At 38.4% G+C, this 7,584-nt stretch overlaps 1 protein-coding gene across 4 annotated transcripts in view; it reads right to left on the bottom strand.

The window, feature by feature from the left end:
* UBAP2 (ubiquitin associated protein 2) overlaps nt 1–7,584 on the bottom strand; it is a 95,531-nt gene that overhangs the window by 83,485 nt on the left and 4,462 nt on the right. For 3 of the 4 annotated variants that reach the window (XM_009331543.1, XM_009331545.1, XM_009331542.1), the window contains exon 1: nt 1,919–2,013. The exons of the other annotated variant lie outside the window; for it this stretch is intronic. The gene's annotated coding sequence lies outside the window, so the exon portion shown is untranslated. Of the gene's footprint in view, nt 1–1,918; nt 2,014–7,584 lie in introns of those variants that run through there. 4 annotated transcript variants of the gene reach the window in all.

Raw genomic sequence — 7,584 nt, forward strand, 5'->3', positions numbered from 1 at the left:
TACTTCCCTTCACTCAGACTAACAATCGTGCAGCTGCAGAGGGAGTCGGTTCAGTGAACTGACCCAAGAGCAAAGCAAACCCTCTAAAACAAAACAGTGAGTCAGTTGAATAAGCTTACCCAGTGGAAAACTATGTGGCTATACAACTGCTGAATCTGACACAAGGGATAGGGATCAAGTTCACAAGGAAAGAGGGAACTTGCATTTCAGCAGCCATGCACCATTATAAGACAGGTAAAATGCAAGGTTTCACATTTTGTTTTCCTGGGATCCAGTATAGAGAGACTTGATCATGGTCAGGCCCTCTGCATGAAACAACAACAAAAAAAACATTAAAAAGGCCTTGTAGGCATTTTTAAAAATAAAAAACTCCCAGGAAGGGACTCTGCCAGCAGAGTGACCTTGAATATATCACTGTCTAATGGCGTATACATTCTTTTTATCACCAGTGGGAAAATAGAGACTGTATCACCTTTACTGAGGAACACTCCTTAATGCCCAGCTTCTTGGATACCTGTTAGCATTCAGTAACTTGCAGTGAAGAATACACTTATAAAAATTTGGAGCTGCTTCTATCCAAACAAGAGGAGGCCATAATCAACCAACATTAGGACACCCTGACTAACACAGCTTATGGTAATCTAGAATACAGCCCTTTCCTCCAGCCACAGAAGTATCTGTCTACATTCAGTTTTGGGCATTAAACTAGAGACTCAAACTACCCTAAAGCAACTTAGCCACCAAAAGCAATCTTTAATGATTTTGTAAACACAACTAAATATTCGATGCTTTTGCCAGTCATCTTTGAATTTCACTTTCAGAGGAATAATACACTTACACATCCACCCTTTCCCTATCAAAAGCCGCACCTTGAGAAGGCTTGCTCCCTCTGTCACCTCATTAAAACTCACAGCAGTCCCTCCGAGGGGGAAAGGAGGAAATCCAGACACAGACTCGTCCAGGAAGACAGGGCTGGGTGACTTGGAAGTTCTTCAGATGTCTGCCTTCCCCTCCCCCAAAAAAAAAAAAAAAAAAAAAAATCACAAGGCAAAGCCTCTGCAGACTGTAATAATTCGCACAGCTTTCCAGTCTATCCAAGATGAACTTGGGGGTCAGCTAGAAGCCCGGGTGAGCTCAGGGCGCGCACACACATGTAGGTGAGGAAACAGCTGCAGGGTACGAACGAAACAAGTTATAGATGTTCTCTTCAAAGAATACATGGAAGGACATATAATCTCAGGTCACACTCTGGTTAAGCTATCAATACTACAAGGAAAAAAAAAATATTTAAGTAGCCAAAGCATCTCATAAGACTGAAGTAAGCCATTAAAGCTGCACAGGACTTATGACCTCCCTGTATTAACTGTGACTGACTTGTCTCAAAATCACTATCCCCCACACCCCTAGTGAAAATGTCAGCAGGACACTTTCGAAACAGTTTTAAGCTTGGGCTATGTCAGTACATACAATATGAGCTACAAGCATACATCAAGGACACTTCAGGGTTGCGGTTCATCAATAGTACCAACCTTAAGACACAACAGGTAAAAAAAACCCAAACAACCCAACTTTCAGTGGGTCAGCCTCCGATTAATCATTACCATTACAATCAGCAGCTAGCTGTACCCACAAGACGAGTAATTCATGCAACTGCAAAAAAAGTAAAAAAAAAAGCTGTTAAATAACAAAAAATACTTTTAAAAAAACTTATTAGGAAAGCTAATCCAGATTAAACCGGTACCAGAACAAAAAAATGCTGAACTCTAACAGGAGCAGGGAAAAAGACAAGTACTGGAAACTGTCAGCTTTGGCTCTTAAACTGTAGAAATGCATATTTCAGCTATTCACTCTGATGTAACACCCCATATCTATCTAATCAATCCCTAAGATTAATTGCTGTTTACACAGAAAAACAAACCCAGTAAGAAGACTCAAGTTGAAATCCAGGTACTCCAAATGACAGAAGGAAACGGCTAACACAAGCTGGGAGCCACGCAGCCAGGACAATACCCAGAAGGGGGAATTCGCTTTGAGCGGGGTTCTTGTAAACAAGGTGGCACACAGGAAGCAGCACTCAACATCGGACATCTCGCTGCCAGGTCACAAACACGCTCCGCACTTGTACTCTCCCTGCCCCCTCCGGCTCCCTCCCGTGTCACCAAACCATGCTCTCCTGGAACGGCTTCCAAAGGAATTCTTTGAATAGAAACAGATACAAGCAACAGGACTAAAAATAGTTGAGCAAGAGCGGAGACATTTGTTACGTTCTCACACTGGCGGAAACACACTCAACTGCATCAAAAAAAGGGCACCTAGTTAATTCACACTAGAATTGACAACGAGGAACAAAGTATAAAGTGCCACCATAAAAAAAACTTTTTGAGGCAAGGATTAATTCAGACTTGCGACACCCATCAGATCACATTACAAGGCTCACGAGAAAAAGTAATGGTTAAATTACAAGCCACAAGTGATATAAAAGCACTAAGTAATCAGTACAGCTATATCTATAAAATGCGCTAAAAACCTCGTGATACCAGATTTTTCATTCTAGCTTCAGAGTTTTCATAGCAACATCAAAGAGCTCAGGTATCATTCCTGTACCTGTACAGAGCCTACTCCTTGAACTAGATACTGAGGGAAGACCACCAGTACAGATCACTGCTTGTGATACGCTCACATCTTCAGAAAACCAAAGGAAACCAGGAGTCTCGCTGAACAAAACTCTTTTAAATAAAAAAGCAAGATATTCAAGAACATCTTTCTATACTTTTCCCCCAGATGATGATATTTCTCAAGGTTCATCTTAGGCAAGAGGAGAATCCACCAAAATAAAAACCTATTTTTTTCGCAGTGACATATATGACTCTGAATATAAAGTTCCAGAAGGAGGTAAAGAAACAATAATTTCTAAGGCAGTATTAAAGGTTTCCTTCCTTCACAGTCTTATGCTTTTACTGTGCATAAAATCTTGATGAAAACTCATGGCCATTTGGGTCAGTTTAGCTTTCCAAAGTGAAACACCGCAAGAAGGTGAGTCCTTTTTCAAACTTCTTGTCAGGTGCTCAGAGAAAAAGCAGCCATGGAAACAGCACCAAGAACTGAAAGCCATAAGGGATCATTTTTATTGCTCTGCCAACTCTGGATTGCTCCTTCTATGGTCACGGCTGTTGTAAGCATTTTGTCTAGCTTTAAACAAGGTGGGGTCTATCAGTTTCCTTTGATACTTACTAATCCTCATCTTGACCTGCTTCAGTCAGAAAACTTGGTTTTACCCCAAGCTTTCCCACTTTTCCTCACAATCACAACTTCTCAACTTGGTGTCACATGTAAATTCACTTGCTCTTGTTCCATCATTCTAGAGGTTTACGTGAGGTCAGGTCTATCTGATCTGCACCAAAACGATACCAAACTATCCAAAGAGATGAAGGATTAACAATCTTTACAACTTCAAACGTACAACACGCTAGAAAGGAGCAGGTAAATAAAGAGCCCTCCACACAGAATTCAAATCTAAAAGCAGGAATAAAGTAATCCAGACTGTTCTTGTGCGTTTAATATTAAAAAAGCAGAATGAAATTCGTCTCCCACTTCTTAGGTAGTTTCTTAACCTTTTTAAAGAAGACACCAAAGAGACAAGCTGCTCACATATGAAGTCAAATTGCCCAAAGTTTTATTGCACTTAATTCAGTATTTATTCTCTCTCCAACGTAAGTGGGAGGGAACCACCCACAGGCTTCTTCTAAGATCCACAGTCACTGTTCCAGCCCCCGATCTTTACCTTTTTCTGCAAGTCTGGACTGACTTAAATGTTGTTTGGCTGCCACGCTTTTTCTGTCTCTGGTAGGAGGTTCTCACTCTCCTCCACCACTTCTTTCCAAGCCAGACTAGCTTATAATAAAATTGAAGAAAAGTGCAAAGAATCTTTTTTTTTTTAATGTTTGCAAAATCTGAATGAGCATATAAAGTTTTTCTTAAAAACTTCCTTCCTATTGATAGACCATTAAGAAATTCCTCTTCACAGAAATTTATTCACTTATTTTCTTAAAGCTTACATTCCCTTTTAAACATATTTTTGTATTTTGATGTGTTATTCATTACTACACTGTACTAACCTAACAGCCCCAGATTCCACAGAGGTATGCCAGGTTTATATAGTGTTCGAGGCAACATTAAAATGCCTAAGTAGAAAACCTGTTTTCTGAAACATCCTAAGAAGATACTAGTCACCTGTCTATTTTACCATCAGTCTAAAAGACCAAGCACTCTGCTGCAAGATGAAGCTACTCACTTCTAAAGGAAAAGGGACTCGCACTCGTCACGTCTTAAGTTTCTGAAACAGTTAGCTTATTTATATTAATTGCAGCACGCCACTCTCGGTACACATGTGAATTCTGAGATTGCGTCTGGAATACACATTTTGCTAACTGTGGTGTTCAACTCTAGCAACAGCATTAAAATATTACACGTATCAGTTTTAGAGATCATACTGTACCTACAAAAACTTCACTGAACAAATGGTTTGGCAATGACAATCTTTAAAACCACTTCAGCAGAAGATGCGTGTAAACATCAGTTATCTCCAAGCAAACCAAAAAGCTGTATCTACACAGAAGTCAAGCAAAGGATGAGCAAGGGATAACCAAGATAAAATACTACAAGTTTTAAAAATTGCATCACAAACTTAAGTAACAGCTTTTTAATCACAATAATAATTATCAGTCATTTATAGAATGTTACGTAAAAATTCTAGCCCAACAGGGGATTGTTAAGCACTCTTGCTGTAAAAGCCAAGATGACACTGTAAATAAATTGAGAATCCAATGAGAGGTTGGTTTAAGGTAGGCAAGTTTGAAATGCAGAACAGTATGATGTTTTAAATGTGTTCTCAATTTAAACACAAAGACTGTTTTTCAAGTTCAATGAGTACACTGCCCAAAACATGGCCTTTGGAAAACTAGTAAGAAGAACCTTATTCACTAGAATAAGATGAAAATAAAAATCGTAAAAGGAAAAATGCAACTTGTCATTCTACATGCCTCCTCCGATAAGAGCAAAAAGTTCAAGACGCATACACAGTTAAGAGGGCAGCATTCACCCAAAGCTGTAATCAGCAAAAAGTAAACTGCTAAAAGGCTGCTCACTGTCTCTCCTTCAGGACACTGAAACTTGCAGTTCTGAAGGGGGTTTGTGTGGTTTTTTTAAAGCATACAAGCCTCATATAAGTAGATATTGCCCTTTTGGTCCCTCCATTTTCCCATGTCTAAAATTTTAAAAATTATACTTACCAACCCTGATGCTGTGCTCTAGAACTCTAAGGCAGAAGGTGTTAGCATGACCTTAGTTTTGATATCCCAAAAGAAGCTTCCCATGAAGTCTGAGTTTTTGAGATTTGTTATCATGGAAGTTACTGTGAGATCACAACTACATTCACAGGAATTTCTTTGCAGGATCAAATGCAAGAGACTGATAGAATGGGATGAAACAGCTCTCAATACACTGCATTGAAACATCACTGAGTATATATGCAACTGCTGAGAACAGTAACTTTAAGGAGTAGAATTTTTACTTCCACTTATTCATGAAAGTCCATTTGAAGAGTTAAGAATACATCCAAGAAAAACATTTTGTGCTCTTTGCAGAGTTTTTTGCCAGAGGAAGAAGAAAGGGAAGGAAAAAGCATGTTTAAATAGATTATCTCATTCCCAAAGCCAGAGACATAACTTCCCTTAAAACCATTCTAAGTTCTCAAATGTTATATACACAACGAATAAAACCCAGAAAAGTCCCAGAACACAAAGCACCAAGAGTAAGGTCTTCCATATCAGAGAGGATCAGTTAGACTTTAATGTATAATCTAATATGCAAGCACATTTGAGAACAAAAACCTTTGTTCAACTGAATTATCACAATTCCTATCAAATTAAAAAAGGAATAAAACAAAGAGCTCAAGGAACACAATGACATTAAGTGAGAAAAAAACAAGGATTAAACCTGGTGAGTCAAAAAAAAAAAAATCAACCTTATACACTAATGTGAATCCACAAAAGGCTGTAATTTTACTTCAGAGGCAACTAAAAGTAAATAAATGTTTATCTGGAACTCATTTGTCAGTAGAGATTTTAACATGACTGAAATGCACACTGTTGTTTAAGAGTTAGAAGTACACGGATGCCAATCTAAAATTCTTACACTGTAAACAAGTATTTCTTTGGCTGAACTCTTCCAGAGCTTTAGTTAAACATCCAATTGCTGTGAAGGACTTGAAAGCCTAAGTTCCAGAAACATATGACAATGTTTTGGTTAACCTTGAGATTCTTGGAGCTGTGATGTTTTGGGTTTAAACACAACTGGAAAACATTCAAAGTGTCTTCTTTAAGAATAGCTTTTGGAGAGCTTTTTTTTTCTTTTTAACTGGTCTGAAGCTTACTAAAATCTTAACTTTATACAGTTTTTGGAAAAGTAAACTGAGGGCATCTTTCCACTTTTTCTTTTTTTTTTTTCCTTTTAATTAGAAATTTGGGTCACTTTAAAAATGCATACAACTTCTGAAAAAGAGGGGTGGAGGCTAGATGCTGTAGGTCAGTATTTCAACAAGCTTTGATATATCCCAGAAGTTGAACTGCTTGGAAGGTCAATTCACAACAAGTCCTGGAAGAGCTAAGCATACTTCTTCCAAGCTGGTCTTTAAGATTTCAGGAAAGCAAAGCTCCATACCTCTCTACCCATAAATATCATACTAGTATAAAATATGGTAGTTGTAATACTCAAACATACATTTGGATAAACCAACCTAGTGTAAAGCTCTATTTTCAGACTCTTACGTGTCATCTTCAGCTGAATGCTTTCAGGCTTTATTACAAAAAAATAAGTGGAGTTTAGGTATACGTTTTAGCAAAGTTTAGCACAGTGTTCAAGCTACGCTTATGTGAGGTCACTTCACATGGCAGAGCAATTAAGAAGTCTGAAGTTGAGATTTTTCAGGAAATGTAAGAGGTGGTAACCATCTCACTTTATTCAACAGAAGGACTAAGTGAATCTCTAAACAGAGCTAACTGTCCCCACCATTAGAGTGCCAGAAGAGATAGCTTAAACCCTTCAACATTTCTCCCTTAAAAAAAGAACAGAAAGATTATCTTAAAAAAACCTTCACTGTATTTCACAGCATGTCTGTTCATATATAAACTTCGGGGAAAACAGGCAACTTATCAATGTTGCACTATACATAACTATAAATGCAGAACAAAAACGCATTTATAGGAATACCAGGAGAAGTAAGATGCAAAACAATCTCGCAACTTTCCAGTTTGCATTACTGAAGCCCCAGCCAGTACACACACAGCAACACCATTTCAAAACACCGAAACACAGTCTCAGTCAAATAAGTCATCACGCAGATTTACTAGACAAAAGGGATGCGAAGAGCAGAGGTCTCTTCCTCCTCCCCAAGTATATCACCAGGGCTCATCGTTCCCGGCATTATTTCATTACTCACTTTCAGTGCAGTTCATCAAAGCAGGAATTTTGTTTGCTTGTTAGTAAAGACACACCTAAGGTTCCCCAGCATTAATGATTTGATTCCTG

This window comes from Pygoscelis adeliae, unplaced genomic scaffold (genome assembly GCF_000699105.1).
Source record: "Pygoscelis adeliae isolate BGI_AS28 unplaced genomic scaffold, ASM69910v1 Scaffold68, whole genome shotgun sequence".
Taxonomy (NCBI): Eukaryota; Metazoa; Chordata; class Aves; order Sphenisciformes; family Spheniscidae; genus Pygoscelis; species Pygoscelis adeliae.